We start from the raw sequence: 23,472 nt of genomic DNA, 5'->3' as shown, positions 1-23,472 counted from the left end.
ACAAAAATGAAATGACAAAAACTGTTTAATAACATCACTTGGTGAATATTGCTACCTCAGTTTCACAAACGGATGTTGACATAGTTCTATCGGATTTATAACCAGGCAGATTTGAGAGCCCATTTATAACCCAGCAGAGCTTGAAACAATTATTTTGGCCTGACGTAAGGCCTGTTCTATCGATCATGAAGTCAATCTTGTTTAGCGTACAGAACATTGCTTCGAATAGTCTATCTGGCCCTGCAGGCCTCTGTTGAAATACAATTGAAACTCATCTCTGCCAGTATGGATGGAAAAGTGTTCATTTAAAACTGAATGGCCCTTCTCTTTTTCTTTTCATTGAACTGACAGACGTCCATCATTAATTTAGGCCACCATTTGAGTGGTTAGGTAAGCACAAAATATTTGGGAGTAGATTGCCAATGCCAATCAAGTCCAAATGATATTGTGTGGTAGGGAATTGCACTTATATCAACCCATAGGTCAGTATATTAACTACACAAATCTGAGCCAATGCATAATCATAAATAAACTATATCCGGAGGCTATTTTGAAGGACACCAGTTGATTGAACAATGTTGAACATGAGTCACGTAACTAGCCTTTCTACGTAGGTTGCAATCCTTAAAAATCTGACTGTCACATGGTCTGGAATCTCTCCATTCTCCATTAATTGATTTCTGAGTGGAGCAAGTGAAAAGTACAATCACACTTACAGACATGTACAGCCCCTCCCCCCCACACATGCACACCCACAAGCATGAACACACATACACAAATGTTCATACACATGCACATTCACGAACAATCCCACATCGACCCAGTGTGAGAAACAATAAACAGTCCACATTAATGCATCTGATCACCGATCAATATCCATCACCATATGCCCCTTGTCTGACACACAGTAGGGTTGTGTATCCCCTTCGTCTGACACACTCACACACAACAGGGGGTCTGTATGTCATAAAGGCCTATTCTCCAGATGGAGGCAATCTCAAATTGATGATGTGTATTTTTAGTCATTCTACAAAAGGGAATGAAACGGTGGCCCCATCATTGAGACTGCCTCTTAATTAAGAAATAAAGATTTTTCCCAGGCATGTTTCTCACCCAGATGAAAACACAATTTCTACTGGGTCCAGCCAATCAATACTGCAAGTTTAAAGCAAGAGAAGGGGGCCGGCAGAAAACAACGACAAAAACATGAAAAAGATTCTTGATTCAGCTGAAGACAGCTCTCCTCAGATGGGGCATAAAGACTTTCTACGATTACCATTATATACTGTAAGGTCTTTATGAGAAAGCAAGTAGACAGTGACAGGCAGGGGGAAGGAGCATGTGTCTCTAATCTGTCCACAGAGCTGTGAAGGATTCAGTTTACTCACCAAAAAGTTTGGGAAGGTGAAGTGGCTGGAAGTCACCTTTCAATGGAGTGCATTTCAGCGTCTATGACGTCCATTTCAGTATCTGTGCCGTCCACTTGTGAGTGCTTATCCTCCGACTGGGTCATGGTGTCTGGAGGAGGGGGGGGGGGGGGGGGGAAGCAGAAAGAGAGTGAGAGAGAGAGAGACAAAATTGAAGCCTGGATCAGTCCTTGTTGTAACTACTGTACACTCTTAGAAAAAAATAGGCTATATAAAACCTAAAAGGGTTATTTGGCTGTCCCCATAGGATAACCTTTTTTGGTTCCAGGTAGAACCCATTTGGGTTCCTATGGTGACAGCCGAAGAACCCATAAGGAACCCTTTTTTTCTAAGAGTGTATTGATACAGCATTCTCAGCATAGGCCTAAATTATAGGCACCATGATACACTGAGCTAAAAATAACCCATTAACAATACACCTCATGAACTGAACAGAGAACCTTGGAATACTGTGTTGAAATACAATAACAAAAGTCCCTTAAAAATGACTGGACCTACAGAAAAATGTCTTTCCGTCACCTTTAGAAGGCAAAAAAGTTCACACTCATCTTTGATGCCTTTCCGATATGTGCTGGAATTGATTTGCTGTTAAAGCTGAGATACAGGCTCAGTAGTGACTGTAGACTTAACACCATTCTCTGGGGCACTACGTAAATCAGCTCTCAGAAGACTCAATTCATCTGATTACATCACGCCTATCTGTATTTGTATTTATTATGGATCCCCATAAGCTGCTGCCAAGGAAGCAAAATTAAGGTAGTTATACAATTTTAAAACATTACAATACATTCACAACAGATTTCACAACACATTAAGTGTGTGCCCTCAGGCCACAACTCTACTACCACATATCTACAACACAAAATCCATGTGTACATGTGTGTATAGTGTGTATGTTATCGTGTGTGTATAGTTATATTTTTATCCGTTTTTAAAAATCTAATATTACTGCTTGCATGAGTTACTCGATCTGGAACAGAGTTCCATGTAGTCATGGCTCTATGTAGTAATGTGTGCCATAGTCTGTTCTGGACTGTGATGAGACCTCTGGTGGCATGTCTTGTGGGGTATGAATGGGTGTCCAAGCTGTGTGCTAGTAGTTCAAAAAGACAGCTTGGTACATTCAACATGTCAACACTTCTCGCAAATACAAGTAGTGAGACAGCACTTTGAGACAGCAGAGATTGACATGCAAATTATTAATGTTAGCTCTCTGAGTATATCCAAGGGCCAGCCGTGCTGCCCTGTTCTGAGCCAATTGCAATTTTCCTAAGTCCTACTTTGTGGCATCTGACCACACAACTGAACAGTAGTCCAGGCGTGGCAAAACTAGGGCCTGTAGGACCTGCCTTGTTGATACTGGTGATAAGGCAGAGAAGCGTTATATCATGGACAGACTTCTCCCCATCTTAGCTACTGTTGTATCAATATGTGTTGACCATGACAGTTTACAATCCAGGGTTACTCCAAGCAATAATTTCCACATTATTCATTACAAGAGTTAGTTGAGGTTTAGGGTTTAGTGAATGATTTGTCCCAAATACAATGCTTTTAGCTTTTGAAATATTTAGGACTAACTTATTCCTTGCCACCCATTCTGAAACTAACTGCAGCTCTTTGATGAGTGTTGCAGTCATTTCAGTCACTGTAGTAGCTGACGTGTATAGTGTTGAGTCATCTGCATACATAGACACACCGGGTTTACTCAAAGCATGTCGTTAGTAAAGATTGAAAAAAGTACGGGGCCTAGACAGCCACCCTGGGGAATTCCCGCTTCTACCTGGATTATGTTGGAGAGGCTTCCATTAAAGAACACCCTCTGTGTTCTGTTAGACAGGTCACTCTTTATCCACAATATAGCAGGGGGTGTATGACACATATATGTGTATAGCACATATACGTTTTTCCAGCAGCAGACTATGATCGCTAATGTCAAAAGCCGCACTGAAGTCTAACAAAACAGCCCCCACAATCTTTTTATCATTAATTTCTTTCAGCCAATAATCAGTCATTTGTGTAAGTGCTTGTTGAATGTACTTCACTATAAGCGTGCTGAAAGTCTGTTGTCAATTTGTTTACTGTAAAATAGAATTGTATCTGGTCAAAAATGTGTATCTGGTCAATTTTTTCCAAAAGTTTACTAAGGGTTAGTAACAGGCTGATTGGTTTGCTATTTGAGCCCCTAAAGGGGGCTTTACTATTCTTCGGTAGCGGAATGACTTTTGCTTCCCTCAAGGCCTGAGGGCACGCACTTTCTAGTAGCCTTAAATTGAAGATATGGCAAAGAGGAGTGGCAATATCGTCTGCTATTATCCTCAGTAATTTTCCATCCAAGTTGGCTTGTCGTTGTTGACAGACAACAATAATTTTTTCACCTCTTCCACACTCACGTTACGGAATTCAAAATTACAATGATTGTTTTTCATAATTTGGTCAGATATACTTCGATGTGTAGTGTCAGCGTTTGTTGCTGGCATGTCATGCCTAAATTTGCTAATCTTGCCAATTAAAAATAATTAAAGTAGTTGGCAATATCAGTGGGTTTTGTGATAAATGAGCCATCTGATTCAATGAATGATGGAGCTGAGTTTGCCTTTTTGCCCTAAATTTCATTTAAGGTGCTCCAAAGGCTTTGGAATAAGCAAGTTCATAAATTTGTCAAGTGCAGCGTCTCGTTGCTCCTCATTACACACCACAGACCTGCAAACATGATTTACATCATCAACATAAGAATCATTACAAAAAAAACGTTTGTATGACCTCTTATACACTATATTAGGCCCAGCCTTTGGAACTTTGGTTTTCCTAGATATGGCTACTATATTGTGATCACTACATCCAATGGATTTGGATACTGCTTTAAAGCAAATTTCTGCCGCATTAGTAAAGATGTGATCAATACATGTTGATGATTTAATTCCTGTGCTGTCTGTAACTACCCTGGTAGGTTGACTGATTACCTGAACCAGGTTGCAGGCACTGGTTACAGAAAATATGCCTCTCTGTTAATATCACATACATTGTCAAGAATTTCACACATATTATCCAGATACAGACTGTTAGCACTTGGTGGTTTATAGCAGCTTCCCACAAGAATGGATTTAGGTGAGGCAGATGACCTAGCCATATTCCTTCAACAGTATTTAACATGAGATTCTCTCTAACATTTGCAGAAATGTGGTTTTTAATATAGACCACAACACTGCCCCATTGGCATTTCTGTATTTTCTGTAGATGTTATTACCATGTATTGCTACCACTGTATCAGAGATAGTCCGAATATGAATATCATCTCTTACTAGCAAGTTATTGACTCATGAACCTTGTTTCTTAGGCTACAAATGTCAATCTGGGCTATTTTTAGCACTTTTCTGGGATGCTTGATTGTTGTTATTGCTTTACTGGGAAGCTTAGCAGAAGTAGACATGCTCATGTTATTTATGTTAGTGCAGGGTGAGCTGCACACAGTGGACTTCCTACTAGGACACACCGCCTGAGTGCTAACAGTATAACTCTGGTTTATAGGCACATGATTACTGTATACAATAGCAGTGGGGTCAGCAGAGACATTCAGGGCATTTAGAGGGACATAAATTAGGTTACTTACATTGTGTCTTCCAACACCCCTGGGATAATGTACATGTGCTGAAGCATTATGACAACTGATCGACACAATGGTAGGGATTAACTGAGCTGGGCTTAAGGCCATTATATAAGTCATTGTCTCAACGCAGGCTTATAACGCTGTGAAAGGATCCACGAACCCAAATGATTTGGGTGCATACCATCGTAATTATAAAACAAGCTTTGTCTCCAGAAGGTAGCAAAATTGTCAATAAATGTTATACCCACAGAGCTGCAGTAGTCTCGTAGCCAGTTATGGAGGGCTAAAAGTCTGCTGAAATGTTCAATGCCATGATTTAGGGAGAGTAGAGGGCCAGATATTATGGGGCATTTATTGGTGTCAAGCAGTGACCCAATCAGTTTTTTTAAATCCATCTTGAGCTGTTCTGAGCTGCCCTTCATAATGTAATTGAATCCCACATGAACTATGATAGACTCAATTTCCTGATGCTGGTTTAAAATGTTTGGAAGCAGCTTATTGATGTCTTGTACTTGTGATCCTGGATAGCGCAAAGTTTTTGCTCCAGGGACTGAGACATTTCTCGTCATTGAACTGCCAAACACAACGGCAGGAGAAGAGAACGGAGAAATCCGCACATTTCTACCCCTCACACAATTCGTTGAACCTTTCACGGGTCCACGAGAAGCTCACTTGAAATGGCTTCCATTGCCCACTGGGTTGCATATGTCAAACAGACTCTTTCAGTCTCTTCATAGACCTACTGTCACTGACTCCCGTGCACCAGTTCCGGAGGTCTACGTTACCGGACCCTAGGCATCCCTGAATTCTCATTACACACACCTGATTCCAATTCCCCTGATTAGTAATTGTATATATGTGCTCTCTGTTCACCATTGTCTTGTTGGTTATTGTACCCATGTCAGCTGGTCTGTGAGTACCTGTGCTTTGTGTTTTCAGCTTTCGTGCTGCGTGTATTGTGCCCTTGTTATTACGGGTCTCGTCCTGTGTATTGTTGTGCATTTTTTATTACGGATCTCGCACCGTGTAGTGTATTGCGGGTCTCGTCCAGTGTATTCATTCTGTTTGGGTTACATCCCTGTGTTTTTGTATACGTGTTTGTTTTGGGCTTCGTCCCCGTGCCTTTGGGCTTCGTCCGCCCCTATTACGAATTCCTGCGCCTGTCTTCAATCATTTATACAATGTGACACCTACTGATACTTGCTCTGCATTGATTGATATGCAAACAAAGGAGAATTTATGACATCTGATTAAATAAGTCTTCTAGTTAAGAGAAAATATGAAGCCCCTATCAACCCATAAAAAAATAGCACTGGTCATGAATGGGTTCCAAGACTAAAACATCTTTGCTAAAGAAAGGGTCTGTTGCAGGAGACTCTCAATGAGAATGGGCCAATGACAAGCTGGATGGGACCTTATTAGAAGCAGATAGGATTTCTATACAGGTAGCTGACTACAGGATTATAGTAACAGTACTATAGCAGATGTAAAATAATTAATTTCCTGTGCTGATTGTATTGGAAGGTCCTTTCATCGCATGTTGCACTTGAACGGTGGGCTAGATCAATAGATCAATATTGCTGCATATTAGTGATAATAAAACGGAATAGCTTCTGTATTGACAAACATCATCATCAACACAAATTCTGTATGTAGCTAAATATTTTCCACTTACTTTGTAACCATTAATTGGTTGTCTATTGACATACTGACCAATTCTCATTCTCCCTAAAAACAGTCCTTTTACAGTTAGTGCATTCCAACAAGACATGGTATTTCATTTTAAGATCAGTGACCTCACTTAGCTAATTATAGACAGCTTTTGGCTGAGTATTCAAAGACATTCATATGATTGCCATAAAAAGGATATGGAGTTAAAATGAGACAATGAACATGTTCCCAGCTTCCTTCCTTAATCTGAAGAGAAAGGCTAATGTGACTCTTAATATGCGTGAAGCATGAATAGGATGACTTTTCCTCCATAATGAGAAACGGAAATCATCTGACATGAGACTTGCTAACACAATAGGCCATTGCTAATCTAAGTGTGCATGTGTGTGTGAGGTGTGTGCATGTGTTTGTGTGTGCGTGCCTGTGAGTGTGTGTGTGTGTGTGTGTGTGTGTGTGTGTGTGTGTGTGTGTGTGTGTGTGTGTGTGTGTGTGTGTGTGTGTGTGTGTGTGTGTGTGTGTGTGTGTGGGTGGGTGGGTGGGTGGGTGGGTGAATTCACGTCATAATAAGGTCATAATAAGGTTATAAGAATAACTTATTTAAGTTTAAGTATTCATAATTGGTCAGAATTGTCATCGAAAGGGTTCTCAGGGAGTATTGGAGATTAACATGAAATAAACTAAATGGGACATGTCCATAGTCCTCTTGACATTATCTCATTAGTTTCATTCATTATTTTCATAACATATATAACACACAGCTACCCTTGCTCAAAATCTTAGCAACAGTGGCTGTCTGTCTGTGCCCTAGCCAAACGGCCTGTCGAATTCAGTTGACAGTTCGGGGGAGCGTAACATCTACAGGACACAACCTTGGTTTTAATTAAGCTTCAGCGAGCCCATATTCCTCTCTCTCAGCACACAGCTAGAGGAGAATTCACAAGCTGGGTTGTATTTATGTAAGCTCAGGCATTCCTTTTTTAAAGAGTAGTCTTATCTTTCCCAACTAGGGTATAACTTCAATCTGCTCTGCACATATACTGGCTGATACCACGTTGATAACCCATTTCACTGACTGTTTGTTTTCATCTTACCCTGGAGGGAGAAAAACTGTATTGAACCACATGTTTTGAGACCTACCATTTTCAGTGTGAAACAATGGGCTCACAGTGATTTAAAGTGGAACTGACAGCATTTTAGCAACATTAAATCTTATAAAAATATTTTCATATTCAAGCGAGTACAAGCGAGCACCTAGATATGCTAATTTTCACATTTTCAGAAATTCATAGAATGTTTGGGAATGACGTATAGCAAGGCATTTGTGAAAACTCAATAGCAATATAGAGTGGGAAACGGCCGTGCATTTGGACAATTAATTAATAGACATTGCAGTAAATAAAACCGAATAAAAACATCTGTCCTGTCCAGGACTGGTGTCTACGCAGACCGGTGCGCCATAGCCAATCAGAGCTACAGTAGGCCTAAATGCAAATAAGCCATTTCCCACATGGGCCAGCAATAATTAACTTTGAACTGCACTGTGTGTTAACATGCGGTAGAAAAATTCCACAAAATTCACCTGAATGGATTTCTGCAAATATGCAAATACCACGGGAGTCCTCTGACATTTTGGAACTTCACAATCCAATTGATCAAACAACCATAAAAAGGTAATCTCTCTCTCCCTCAGTTGCCTATGCACATCAACAACAACAAGATCAGCAACTAACGCTAGCCAGAGTGAGATGAGCTAAAATCTAATGATGGAAAATGAGATAAAACCTCTAACTTTTTCAGCTAGTTGGCCTTCAAATTTGCACTGACGATGGGGAATAGTAGCCTGCTCGTCCTTCTGCAGTTTGCCTGCCAAATTGTGCCAATGCATGCTCGTCCCAAACCAAGTTTTGACAACTGAATGGGAACTTGCCTGCCTGCCCATTTGATCGATGCATTTGATACATTTGATTGACAACTAAGAGATATGTTACCTGTGGATAACAATCATTCAAGTTCAGCATAGCTAGCTAACTAGCAAAGTGATTCACATTTATTACTTGCTAACTAAATGACACCTGCAGCATCTCTAGCTGTAGCCAAAGAAAAACGATATGAGGGGGGAAAAAAATCGGTCAGCAGTTATTTAGCTAACGTTAGGCTCCGTGTTTTTAGCTTGCTAAACAAATAGCTAGTTACATCAACAGATACGCTAGCCCAGGGGTGTCAAACTCAATCAGTGCACGGGCCAGACATAGGTTTTTTTTTATTATTTTTTTTACATGCAACTGCTACCCAAACGTGCCATTTTTTAAATGTATTTTTTTTAAATATGACCCTTTATAATGTCCACTTACAGTATGTACATATATAGCATTTTAACGTATTAAAACAAAAAAGAGCTAAATAATACCTGTCCAGCCTTTGCTGCTCTGCGTGCAGATGTGCATAATATTTTCTAATCCTAATCACAAAGTATTTAATAACTCCAAATAACTTAAATGTAGCTACATGGCTGCAATTTCATAAAGTAAATGACTCAACTGTTGACTCCTTTATACTCACTTGTGTGTCCTATTCGACCCGCGGGTCTTGTGTTTGACACGTGCGCTAGCCTATTAGCCACGTTATGACTGACTTGTGATCATTGCCCTTGCTAATTTGATTGTATTGACATTTCCAGCCTTAGTTACAGTTGTCCGTTTTTGTTCAAAATATTGAGTCATTGCAACTGAAACAGTGCAACCTGAATGGGTGCAGGAAGCCAACAATGTACCAGGCCAGCTGTGATTTACAACCTGATCGCAATATTTTTTGGGACTACCAAGAAATGTATTGGTAAATTATATGAATCATGCATTGAACTGCATCCATCTATTTCCTTACTGTACATCATGGAATTTTGCGTCACAAAGAACCTATTTTTAAAACCTCTTATAAATTTGGTTTTGAAGCATAAACTGAGAATTTGATATTTTTGACTGATATTGTGATTGTTTGTTTGTTCATATCTGCAAAGTAGTTAAAACGCTGACCGTTCCACTTTAAGAGGTCTGAGGTCCAATGTGACATCATAAAAAAGGGCCTCAAACCTGAAACCTTGCGTCATGACAACAACAAGGGCACACATAGTATTGGATATCTCCTAACTAAAAGCTTTTAAGACACGATAACACCCACATTTTACATATGTGTTAAACCACCTACAACGATGCCTACTTGATTCGTTGATAGGTAATAACCAGGGTAAGTCAGGGCTTAGTGCATGTCTAATAAATACCTCAGTATGATTAAGTGATGGCGTACTGAGGTGTATATTCTGTCCAGCTGTGCTACCGCATAGAGGAATGTGTGAGAGGGGGTGAGTCGGGGATGAGAGTGTGGCTGATGGTGGAGAATCAAGACCCCTGTTTCCAGAGAAACCCATGGTCATCTCTATAGTCATGACACGGACTGCCTAGAACTCAGTGGGATAAAACCCATCTGTTTGCACAGATAAGACCTACTTAGCATGCCACAGACTCTTCTGTGTCCTGTAAGGGAATTTAGAATCAGTTACAATCCAATTATGTTTGATCACTCATCTTGAATGATTGTGTGAATTGAATCACTTTCTCTAATCCAAATTACATAACTGTCAGTCTCACTGACCAAAAGCTATTCTACTCTATAATAGGGTTCCCCAACTGGCGGCCCACAAGCAATTGTATTATTATTATTAAAAGACATAAAGACTAAAACCACCAGCCAATCAGCTCCAAGGGATTTTCATTTTGGAAATCTGTTCCAAAGTATTCCCAAGCATAATAGAGAGACATTGTATATGTGATCGTATACAATGTAAGCAAGGTTTGAAATTATTGTTTTAGTCAAATATTATCTTTGTTTTGGGCTTATTGCAGTCAATTTGCAGACTACAAATGATCCGCTCAAGAAAAAATCAGCCCTCGGCTGAATCTAGTAGACGATCCCTGCTCTATCAGGAGTGGGGAAAGTCGCGAGGTCAGGTGGACAATTGGAAGATGAGTTAAGTCACATCTCTGAAAATAACATGTTATAATGTAGGCTACAGTACATCCTATGAGTTAATGTTTTCATCACTTAGATGTTTATTCCATGAGTAATGTTCCCCACACAGGGATACAACAGCCATACGGAAAACCCATATACAACACTCGGCCATGTGTAGCATCCCACATCAGTCTCCTCTTCTGTTTACTTCAAGGAGCGACTATATAAACCTCATGACAGAAAAAGTGGTGCCAGCGGTCTTAAAGTCACAGCCATGTTTCATAATGTAACATAAACACAACAGACATGAATTTAAAACTATCCATCCACTTATAAGCCTGTCTCTGCATTGTGTGGGCTAGAGTCAGAGAGCTTTTATCAATGGCTTTGTGACAGCAAATAAGCACTATGATATTGACCAGGCCACCCTTACTGTTTGGCATGCAGTTTAATTAGACTGCTTTTAACTGAGAAGGGAATATCAATGTGGGACATTTGAACCTGTGTCAGTCAAGTCCCACCCTCTGCTGAAATTGTACTGGGCTTCCATTGAAATGCAGGTGCAATGGTTCTCCAGCTGACATGAGACATGTCAGGATCATTTTCCAAAGCAGATAGGCTCCTTCTTTCCTTAGCCACAGAGACATACTGAGTCCTGCCATATTCATGAATGATAAAAATGAATGGTGTTACTGAAATATAACAAAATCCTATTTACCCCTTAATTGGGAGCATGCTAATATCTGAGTGAATACCTTTAATAATCTAATATCAATATAATCCTTGAAAGTGTTACTTTACATAATCCTTCCAAGAGAGCTAAGGAGATAGATACTTTGAGTGTTAGCCAAAGTGAGGCATACATCTTTATTCTGTTTTTTAAAGGAGGAAGGTCAAACAAGGAAGGACCTTATCCTGAGGAAGGTCAAACAAACCCACTGTCTCCACTGTCACAGTCAATTTAGGGGCAAATGTTGAATGTTAAAAGAAAATTAGCCTATCCTTAGGGATTACTTGGAGGCTATTTGAAGGAAGGATGGCAGTGCAGGTTCCACAGATGGACAGGGATATGTTTTCAAAGCCTAGCACTGTACATAAACATTTACAATACAAAATGCAATCAGTTAGGAGCACTGCTCGGTTGATGCACTGAAGGATCTGAAAGTGCTTGGTTAGAGGGCACGATGGAGAGCTCCTACACTTACAACTTCCCACTGGGCACAGACATCAATTCAATGTCTATTCCACTTTGGTTCAACAAAATGTTATTTAAATGATGTGGAAACAACATTGATTCAACCACTGTGTGCCCAGTGGGTTATTCCTCATGGATTGGATGTCAAATGTTAACTGCATTTACAAATCTTTACAGAGGATTTATTTACAGATGAGTTCTACTGGGTGTTCCAAAGGTGAAATCCTCCCTTCTGGCTAAGGCAGTAACTGTGGAGTGGGCTTAAAGCATGTTCGTAGGTGTGTTTATTGACCTTGCCCTGTATGAAACTGACACTAAAGGAATAATTGACAGTGTATAAAAGTCAAGTATCATAGTGGTATAAACTGCCAGGAGGCGGATATGACAGCCAGCAATAGTCACCAGCCACTGAGATAAAAATGCAACCATCACATCAGACTTCACGACTTCCACCTTCACATCATCTGAGGGAAGAGGTTGCCTAACGACTCACTCTGAACTTCATTCCGCTGCTCTTTCGATCGCTACATACATTTGGTCTCAAACTGAAAGACTAAAAGTCGTTTGTGTGACTTCAAAATAAGGGGGCATTGTTTGTACAAAAACAAATTCATCAGCGATTGGATCATCTTTAACAAATATAAACAATCAGAGTATCAAAGTTGATAACGTCATCGTGTAGGCCGGCTCTGGCCCAACCCATCGGTTTCAGGGACCAATCGGAACATATAGAATGTTTTCGCATTCTAGAAATTGTAGTGGAATGAGGCAAATCCAGCATCATGGTGGAGAAGGAATGTCAGTTGGCCGGAGAGATGTGGATGGGTAGCCAGGCAAGGGAAGAATGGGAAATAACTCATAAGCATAATGCTGAAGTTACACACGCTCCTAATGTTTATCTGGCTGGCCTCACTCAGCTCAGGTCAATAGATTACAATTTATCTCCTTGGCAGGGAATGAAAGCTAAGTATAAATCTTGGTATTGGTCCTGCAGTCCCAAAATACTCCACTTTAATTCAGAAAATGGAGAAAGAGACAGAGTGAGACAGATTGCGGGGATATGATTTTTCAATTCAAAAACCAACCGGAACCTTTTCTCATTACACTTTTAATATAGAACTGTGGGACTGGGCTGTAAAATGAAGAACTTGAATGTGGTTGCTGCCTAGCCAAGATCCTTAGTATGACAGTGCTGACCATTGGAGGATAGACTTAGCATCCCATAACAAGACAACTAGGCATTATTCCTTTACAATAATAAATGACCTTCACTATCCCTTATAGTGATATGACTGTTGTGTTGTTTATGGTGAAAATTCCATTAAAAACATTCTGATACAGATTATTTTGTGTTTCTTTCCCTTACAATCAAAACATAGTATGCGATTTTTTTATATTTAGGGCCAAATGTGAGCAAATTCAAAAATTGTGATTAATCACAATGAACTCATGCCATTAACTCGATTAATTATTTTATTTGTTTGACAGGCCTAAACTCAACCACTATACGAATTCTAATGAGGAAGGTCCATAGGCAGAACGTTTGTAAAGAATTAGCCTGGCTGGCACGACCCACGTGACTAGTGACTACACAGTGAGGAAGAGCTGCGACTCACTGGTCTGGACAGGAGGATGTGTAAAATTAGATATTCAATCAGAATTTGACCAAATGTTTTGATTGGTCTTCTTATGCACACTATTTGCATGCGCAATGCCCCTCACGCTTCCTCGTCAATTTCCTACGCCCCCCACTAGAGATAGGTAAACAAGCCGGTAGCTAAAGTTAGGCTAGCTGGGGGGAGAAAAACTCTATGATGGAGCTTTCAGAAAAGGAGATAGACAGACGACACTGCCACATAGTAACGACTGACCATTTTTTTTTTTTTTTACCATTTTGATCATTTGTGCGAGGGATGTAATGGCAGTCTTGCCAACAGGCTTTGGGAAAAGCCTAATTTTCCAACTAGCTAGTTCTAGTCTTCAAGAAGCTAGGAAAAGAGACTCAATTCTGACTGTCGTGTCACCGCTAAAGGCTGTGCTGGACGAAGGGACCAAATCCTCAAGGCAACAGCCACAGGTTTTAGAGCAGTGGTTGTGGAGGAAGACAAGAATGCTATATGGGAGGGTGCATGTGACCTTGTCTTCGAAAGTCCGGAGAGCTGGCAGTGGCTCGGGTGGTTGTTGTCCTTGATTATCTTTTTGGCCTTCCTGTGACATCGGGTGATGTTGGTGTCCTGGAGGGCAGGTAGTTTGCCCCCGGACCGCACTACCCTCTGGAGAGCCTTATGGTTGTGGGTGGTGATACAGGCGGTGATACAGCCCAACAGGATGCTCTCGATTGTGCATCTGTAAAAGTTTGTGAGTGTTTTCGGTGACAAGCCAAATTTCTTCAGCCTCCTGAGGTTGAAGAGGCGCTGTTGCGGCCTTCTTCACCATGCTGTCTGTGTGGGTGGACCATTTCAGTTTGTCCGTGATGTGTACGCTGAGGAACTTAAAACTTTCCACCTTCTCCACTACTGTCCTGTTGATGTGGCTGGGGGGTGCTCCCTCTGCTGTTTCCTGAAGTCCACAATCATCTCTTTTGTTTTGTTGACGTTGAGAGTGAGGTTATTTTCCTGACACCACACTCCGAGGGCCCTCACCTCCTCCCTGTAGGCCGTCTCATCGTTGTTGGTAATCAAGCCTACCACTGTAGTGTTGCCTGCTAACTTGATGATTGAGTTGGAGGCGTGCATGGCCACGCAGTCATGGGTGAACAGGGAGTACAGGAGAGGGCTGAGAATGCACCCTTGTGGGGCCCCATTGTTGAGGATCAGCGGGGTGGAGATGTGGTTTCCTACCCTCACCACCTGGGGGCGGCCTGTCAGAAAGTTCAGGACCCAGTTGCACAGGGTGGGGTTGAGACCCAGGGTCTCGAGCTTAATGACGAGTTTGGAGGGTAGTATGGTGTTAAATGCTGAGCTGTAGTCGATGAACAGCATTCTTACATAGGTATTCCTCTTGTCCCGATGGATTAGGGCAGTGTGCAGTGTGATTGCGATTGCGTCATCTGTGGACCTATTGGGGCGGTAAGCAAATTGGAGTGGGTCTAGACTATCAGGTAGGGTGTAGGTGATATGATCCTTGACTAGTCTCTCAAAGCACGTCATGATGACAGAAGTGAGTGCTACGAGGCGATAGTCGTTTAGCTCAGTTACCTTAGCTTTCTTAGGAACAGGAACAATGGTGGCCCTCTTGGAGCATGTGGGCACAGCAGACTGGGATAGGGATTGATTAAATATGTCCGTAAACACACCAGCCAGTCGGTCTGCGCATGCTTTGAGGACTCGGCTAGGGATGCCGTCTGGGCCGGCAGCCTTGCGAGGGTTAACACGTTTAAATGTTTTACTGACATTGGCCATGGTGAAGGAGAGCTCACAGGTTTTGGTAGCGGCCGTGGCAGTGACACTGTATTGTCCTCAAAGCGAGCAAAGAAGTTGTTTAATTTGTCTGGGAGCAAGACACCGGTATCCGCGACAGGGCTGTCTTCCTCTTTGTAATCCGTGATTGACTGTAGACCCTGCCACATACGTCTTGTGTCTGAGCCGTTGAATTGCAACTCTACTTTGTCTCTGTACTGATGCTTAGCTTGTTTGATTGCCTTGCGGCGGGAATAGCTACACTGTTTGTATTCGGTCATGTTTCCGGTAGCCTTGCCAAGATTAAAAGCAGTCGTTCGCACTTTCAGTTTTGCGCGAATGCTGCCATCAATCCACGGTTTCTGGTTGGGGAAGGTTTTATTAGTCACCGTGGGTACAACATCACCGATGCACTTGCTAATAAACTCACTCACCGAGTCAGCATATACATCAATGTTGTTGTCTGAGGCTATCCGGAACATATCCCAGTCCACGTGATCGAAGCAATCTTGAAGCATGGAATCTTATTGGTCAGACCAGCGTTGATCAGAACTGAGCACGGGCGTTTCCTGTTTTAGTTTCTGTCTATAAGCTGGGAGCAAAAAATTGAGTCGTGGTCAGATTTGCCGATAGGAGGGCGGCGGAGGGCTTTGTATGCGTCGCGGAAGTTAGAGTAGCAATAATCCAGAATGCTGCCAGCTCGAGTCGCGCATTCGATATGCTGATAAAATTTAGGGAGCCTTGTTTTCAGATTAGCTTTGTTAAAATCCCCAGCTACAATAAATGCAGCCTCCGGATATATGGTTTCCAGTTTACATAGAGTCCAGTGAAGTTCTTTCGGGGCCGTCAAGGTGTCTGCTGGCGGGGAGATATACATGGCTGTGATTATAATCGAAGATAATTATCTTGGGAAATAATGCGGTCAGCATTTGATCGTAAGGAATTCTAGGCCAACGAAGGTGGCGCCCCTCCTCGGTCGGGCGGCGCTCGGCGGTCGTCGGCGCTGGCCTATTAGCTGCCACCGATCTATGTTTCTGTGTCTTTTGGTTTTGTCTGTCTATCCCGCACCTGTTTCGTGTCTGTCATTAGTGGGGGGTTATTTAGTGTGTATTTTCAGTTTGGGTTCTCGTGCGGGATTGTTTATTGTCCACTCAGGACAGTTGTGTGTGTGGCCTGTTTCGCTGGCCTGTGTAAGCTTTATTGCCGGGCTGCGCCCCGTGCGCTTTTTCCCTCGTGTTTATTTTGGGAATGTGTTTTCCCTGGCGGACTTTATTGAGCGCCCTGTGCCTTTCGGCTATTGTGTTTTGCCTGTTGCATTAAAACTCTGTTGCTCCGGCCCTCTGTCTCCTGCGCCTGATTCCGCATCTCCACTGGTCCTAGAATTCCGTGACAGAGTTCCTGTATGTTGTTATGATTACACCACGACTCGTTAATCATAATGCATACACCCCCGCCCTTCTTCTTACCAGAGAGATGTTTGTTGCTGTCGGCGCGATGCTTGAAGAAACCGGGTGGCTGTACTGACTCTGATAACATATCCCGAGTGAGCCATGTTTCTGTGAAACAGAGAATGTTACATCTCTGATGTCTCTCTGGAAGGCAACCCTTGTTCGAATTTCATCTACCTTGTTGTCAAGAGACTGGACATTGGCGAGTTGTATACTCGGGAGCGGTGAGCGATGTGATATCCCTGAAGGAGCTGCAAAGCTCCACAGCGGAGATTGGAGAATCTGTCCATAGGACCACTTTAAGCTGTACACGTCACAGAGCTGGGCTTTATGGAAGAGTGGACAGAAAAAAGCCATTGCTTTAAGAAAAAAAATAAGCAAACACGTTTGGTGTTCGCCAAAAGGCATGTGGGAGACTCCCCAAACATATGGAAGAAGGTACTCTGGTCAGATAAGAATAAAATTTAGCTTTTGGCCATCAAAGAAAACGCTATGTCTGGTGCAAACCCAACACCTCCCATTACCCCGTGAACACCATCCCCACAGTGAAGCATGGTGGTGGCAGCATTATGCTGTGGGAATGTTTTTTATCGGTGGGAACTGGGAAACTGGTCAGAATTAAATTAATGATGGATGGTGCTAAATACAGGGAAATTCTTGAGGGAAACCTGTTTCAGTCTTCCAGAGATTTGAGACTGGGACGGAGGTTCACCTTCCAGCAGGACAATGACCCTAAGCATACTGCTAAAGCAACGCTCGAGTGCTTTAAGGGGAAACATTTAAATGTATTGGAATGGCCTAGTCAAAGACCAGACCTCAATCCAATTGAGAATCTGTGGTATGACTTACATATTGCTGTACACCAGCGGAACCCATCCAACTTGAAGGAGCTGGAGCAGTTTTGCCTTGAAGAATGGGGGAAAAAACCCAGTGGCTAGATGTGCCAAGCTTATAGAGACACCCCAAGAGACTTGCAGTTGTAATTGCCTCTGCAAGTTTTCTGGGGGTTTTTGTCTTATTTCTTGTCTGTTTCACAAAAGAAAATATTTATCATCTTCAAAGTGGTAGGCATGTTGTGTAAATCAAATGATACAAACCCCCAACAAAATAGAAAAAATGCCAAGGGGGGTGAATACTTTCGCAAGCCACTGTATATTTATGTTTATTTTTTTCCCCTTTTATACTTTAACTATTTGCACATCATTACAACACTTATATAGATATAATATAACATTTGAAATGTCTTTATTCTTTTGGAACTTTTGTAAGTGTAATGTTCACTGTTAATTTTGTATTGTTTATTTCGCTTTTGTTTATTATCTATTTCACTTGAGTTGGCAAGGTAAACATATGTTTCCCATGCCAATAAAGCCCTTAATAAATTGAATTTAGAGAGAGAGAGAGAGTGTGAGAGAGCGAGAGAGAGAGACTCAAGACTATACATGTATAATCTGGTTTAGGAAGTTAATGTCTATGGAATGGTAAATGGAAACTTAGTATTGCAAGAAGTAGTGGCAGAGGTGGTTTAACTTAACAACAGAAGCCCATGTGGATGTCTGTGGTGATGCCTGTCCACTTGCCTTTCAGCGCATACATCATGACCCCTAGTACGACAGGTACTTTTTTCCCTCTCTCTCTTCTCTCCACTTCTCCTGCTGTAAGATGCAGAGAAGATGAAGAAGATAGTACCTGCAAGAGGGTTATGTGGATGACAATAGACAACAGAACAGCTCAGAGACCCAAGCCAGACGTCCACCACTGACATACGAGGCGTGTCACATATGCACTGGCTGGCAAGGCTACCTACAGTAGATATTTTCATTCCAAATCATTAACTGAAATGAACATATCAACATAGTGATGACATACTGTGTGAATAACATTTGAATTAAGGGACACCCTAGTTCGACAGGTCATTCATCCTCCCTAGAGTCTCAAGTTGGGAAACTCATAGCCCACTGTGAGTGTTTTACAATGTTATGATTGGAAAACGGTCCCATAGACATCTAAATGTCCTTGCACTATTTACAGGAGCTGAGCTATCCAGAATCAGAACCAGAATCATGCTTCTCTGAGGCTGAACAGGAATTGTTTCCCTGCATCAGGGTACAGAGAGAGATAAAAGACAACTTCACTTTAGATCTTCACTGAGTCTACACCTCTACGTTTGCTTCATGCCTTATATCATGCTGAAAAAAAGTTACTTTTGTACATGCCCTCTCTTTTCTTTATCTTTACATTAGTAAATGTTGCATTAGATAGAAATTGTAGGTTGACTTGATGAAAGAGGATTCATATCTTTTTTGGTTTTGTTGGTCATACTTGTTGATCTTTTTGGGCCAGCCTATGATCTATTAATGTTTAGGGAATTTCGTGCTAGGGGGCAGAGGAAACTTTCCAGAATAAACATGGGCAGTACAGCAATAGCAGCAAGAATGCATTGGTGTCAGGTAGCCTAGCAGTTAAGAGCATTGGGCCAGTAACCGGAAGGTTGCAGGTTCGAATCCCCAAGCTGTCTAGGTGAAACATTGGTCAACGTGCCCTTGAGCAAGGCACTTCACCCTAATTGCTCCTGTAAGTCACTGGATAAGAGTGTCTACTAAAACAGAGGACATTTTGAAAATGTGTGTGATGATTTATGCTCCATATTTATGATGTTAGTGGCAAACGATGTCCCAAGTTTTGTGCTAGCTAGCTAGCTAGCTACTGTGTTTCTTAAAATTAACACGGAAGGGCTGGCTGGCTGGAAGAAGCGGAAAGGCTGGGGCGGGCCTATGTAATACAATATATTATGATTCGTTCAATTCGAAACAGGGATATCCTGTCTATACAGACATTTTAAAAATGATAAAAAATAGGCTACTACACCAGAAAGCATGATTTGGCCACAGTCGGAAGGGCCCACAATTTGGGCAGAGAACGTGGCAAATACCAAATAGATGATGGTTAAGTTGCGACTGCCTATGATAAGCAGAGTGTTTTGTCCTATATTTTAATTTAATTTTTTTATTTTTAATCCCAGCCCCCATCCCCGCAGGAGGCCTTTTGCCTTTTGTTAGGCCGTCATTGTAAATAAGAATTTGTTCTTAACTGACTTGCCTAGTTAAATAAAGGTGAAATAAATAAATAAATCATTAAGAGACCCAGCCAGGCATATCGCAATATTTAAAAATACAATTGCTGAAAAACAGTTTGGAAAACAAATGGCTATTGCTATAAGGAGTAGACGATGAAAATACTCCAATCTGTCTTTTAGTTATCAAAATTCTCAACTTCAGCAAAAAGTATTATTAGCACTACTGGAGAACATCGGCCATATTGTGCATATTCACTGTCTTTATCATTAGGTCAGTGCCACTTTTTTTGTATTTCAACAATAATTTCCTTCTCCAGGTTAGATGGACGTCATATTGTATTTGTGTCTCCCATTTTTGTAGGCCTAATAAACAGATCAGACAATGTTTGTGCACTCTTTTGTAGGTGTCATAACCAGCCATAAAATAACACAATAACAATATATGCCACAATAGGTGTAAATATCTGAGTCATGACAGTGTTATGACCATATTATGACAGGTTATGACAAGTTATGTCAGCTTTTAGTGTTGGCTTTTATATTATGACATTGGGTGTCAAGTTTAGTGTTACGGTTCATGAATAACTAAGCAGAACATGTAGTCTACAGTATCTCATTAACCTTGCCGTGCTACATTGACCTACTGGTCATTATTAGATCATACCATGAAAGGAGGGGGGATAAACACGGCACAGGACTGAGATGCTTTGAGGTACTGTTGCGTTTTAGCCTTTTTTTTTAAAATCTCACACAAGCCATTTGTGAGGCTAAGTTTAAAAAGAAACAGACTATATCCTGTTGTGTGAGCCGGGAGATCAGGGAAATACAGGTGAATGATCAAGGTGGCAATAAAAAGAGATAAAAGCAATAACTATTTAAGCTTTTGGGATTTTGACTGAACAACCACACTTTCTTTGCTCCAATGAAATCCAAGCACTGGCTAGGGTGCATAAAATTATTCAAGTAAAATAGACCAGACAGATCATTGATTTTGCTCTGGTATTTGGAGTTAACTTTCAAACTACCTCACACTTATACTAACACTTCCTACAAAGGGATGGATAAAATGAAAAGTAATACGTGATAACTGATGTAGCTTATAATATGATAACTGTGGTGGGTAATTGAATACAGCTCAGTCGAGTTCCTTTGACACTTAATTAATCATTCTGACGGCATGCTCCATTGAGCCAACTGTCATCAAGGCGTTCATCATCACTGCTTCACAGCACCCAACATTCCAAAAGAGTTCCTAGCTGAATCAGTGTGTGTGTGTGTGTGTGTGTGTGTGTGTGTGTGTGTGTGTGTGCAGAGATCCATGCTCTGTCATCCATATGTGACTGTCTGAGGGGAAGCTACAGCAGAGGTAATGTAGGGTGGGGTGCAGGGGAGGGCAGAGCAGGGGTGAGGGGAGGGGGGATATTGCTTTTTTTACATCACTCCTTTCATCTCATTACCATGCAGCAAATAAATGGAATAATATTGAATATCAGAGCATGGGTCATTTAGACTCCAATTTCAGTAATTTCAAGGGTTGAATATAACTCTTAAAAATGTCATATTCATGTCCCAAATGCCAATATCCATGACCCAACGGAGACAAAACCTGTTCTAAATTCTCAAAGATAATTAAGCAATTGTTGCTGTGCCAATGCCAACAGAGCAAGTGTTTAAAGACCAACTACCCCTAAAATGCAACTTCTTGTATTGAAAATAGCCTGTGCACAGTGCATTCGGAAAGTATTCAGACCCCTTTACTTTTTTGACATTTTGTTATGTTACAGCCTTATTCTAAAATGTATTAAATAGTTTTTTTCCCCTCATCAGTCTACACACAATACCTCATAATGAGAAAGCAAAAACAGTATTTTTGGGAAAATCTGCAAATTTATGAAAAATAAAAACTGAAATATCAGTATTCAGACCCTTTAATCAGTACTTTGTTGAAGCACAATTGGCAGCAATTACAGCCTTGAGTCTTCTTGGGTATGACGCCATGAGCTTGGCACACCAGGATTTGGGGAGTTTCTCACAGTCTTCCTTGCAGATCCTTTCAAGCTCTCTCGGGTTGGATGGGGAGCGTTGGTGCAGAGCTAAATTCAGTTCTCTCCAGAGATGTTCGATCAGGTTCAAGTCCTGGCTCTGGCTCGGCCACTCAAGGACATTCAGAGACTTGTCCCGAAGCCACTCCTGCGTTGGCTTGGCTGTTAGCTTAGGGTAATTGTCTTGTTGGAAGGTGAACATTCGCCCCAGTCTGAGGTCCTGAGCACTCTAGAACAGGTTTTCAACAAGGATCTGTCTGAACTTTGCTCCGTTCATCTTCCCTTCGATTCTGACTAGTCTCCCAGTCCCTGCCGCTGAAAAACATCCCCACAGCGTGATGCTGCCACCACCGTGCTTCACCATAGGGATGGTGCCAGGTTTCCTCCAGATGTGACGCTTGGCATTCAGGCCAAAGAGTTCAAGTCTTTATGTGCCTTTTGGTAAACTCCAAGCGGCCTGTCATGTGCCTTTTACTGAGGAGTGGCTTCCATCTGGCCACTCTACCATAAAGGTCTGATTGGTGGAGTGCTGCAGAGATGGTTGTCCTTCTGCAAGGTTCTCCCATCTCCACAGAGGAACTCTGGAGCTCTGTCAGAGTGACCATTGGGTTCGTGGTCACTTCCCTGACCAAGGCCCTTCTCCCCCGATTGCTCAGTTTGGATGGGCGGCCAGCTCTAGGAAGAGTCTTGGTGGTCCAAACTTCTTCCATTTAAGAATGATTGAGGCCACTGTGTTCTTGGGAACCTTCAATGCTGCAAACATTATTTGGTGCCCTTCCCGAGATCTATACCTCGACACAATCCTGTCTCGGAGCTCTACGGACAATTCCTTCAACCTCATGGCTTGGTTTTTGTTCTGACATGCACTGTCAATGGTGGGACCTCATATAGACAGGTGTGTGCCTTTCCACATCATGTCCAATCAATTGAATTTACCACAGGTGGACTCCAATCAAGTTGATGGAAACATCTCAAGGATGATAAATAGAAACAGGCTGCACCTTAGCTCAATTTCGAGTCTCATAGCAAGAGGTCTGAATACTTAAGTAAATACGTTTTTTTTATATATATATATATATATATATATATACAGTGAGGGAAAAAGTATTTGATCCCCTGCTGATTTTGTACGTTTGCCCACTGACAAAGAAATGATCGGTCTATAATTTTAATGGTAGGTTTATTTGAACAGTGAGAGACAGAATAACAACAAAAGAATCCAGAAAAACGCATGTCAAAAATGTTATAAATTGATTTGCATTTTAATGAGGGAAATAAGTATTTGACCCCCTCTCAATCAGCAAGATTTCTGGCTCCCAGGTGTCTTTTATACAGGTAACGAGCTGAGATTAGGAGCACACTCTTAAAGGGAGTGCTCCTAATCTCAGTTTGTTACCTGTATAAAAGACACCTGTCCACAGAAGCAATCAATCAATCAGATTCCAAACTCTCCACCATGGCCAAGACCAAAGAGCTCTCCAAGGATGTCAGGGACAAGATTGTAGACCTACACAAGGCTGGAATGGGCTACAAGACCATTGCCAAGTGGCTTGGTGAGAAGGTGACAACAGTTGGTGCGATTATTCGCAAATGGAAGAAACACAAA

At 41.6% G+C, this 23,472-nt stretch overlaps 1 protein-coding gene across 2 annotated transcripts in view; it reads right to left on the bottom strand.

Moving 5' to 3' along the window:
* The window catches only part of LOC106577063 (muscarinic acetylcholine receptor M3), a 133,667-nt gene that overhangs the window by 75,255 nt on the left and 34,940 nt on the right, over positions 1-23,472 (bottom strand). Inside the window, exons 1-2 of one of the 2 annotated variants that reach the window (XM_014154776.3) lie at positions 9,262-9,489; positions 1,389-1,518 (exon numbers count right to left, since the gene is read on the bottom strand). The gene's annotated coding sequence lies outside the window, so the exon portion shown is untranslated. Of the gene's footprint in view, positions 1-1,388; positions 1,519-9,261; positions 9,490-23,472 lie in introns of those variants that run through there. The other variant, XM_014154775.3, reaches the window with a different exon arrangement.

The sequence above is a fragment of the Salmo salar genome, chromosome 18 (assembly GCF_965601325.2).
Source record: "Salmo salar chromosome 18, fSalSal1, whole genome shotgun sequence".
NCBI classification, from domain to species: domain Eukaryota; kingdom Metazoa; phylum Chordata; class Actinopteri; order Salmoniformes; family Salmonidae; genus Salmo; species Salmo salar.
Note: the sequence above shows the minus strand (reverse complement) of the source record. Positions and strands in the feature narration are given on the sequence as shown.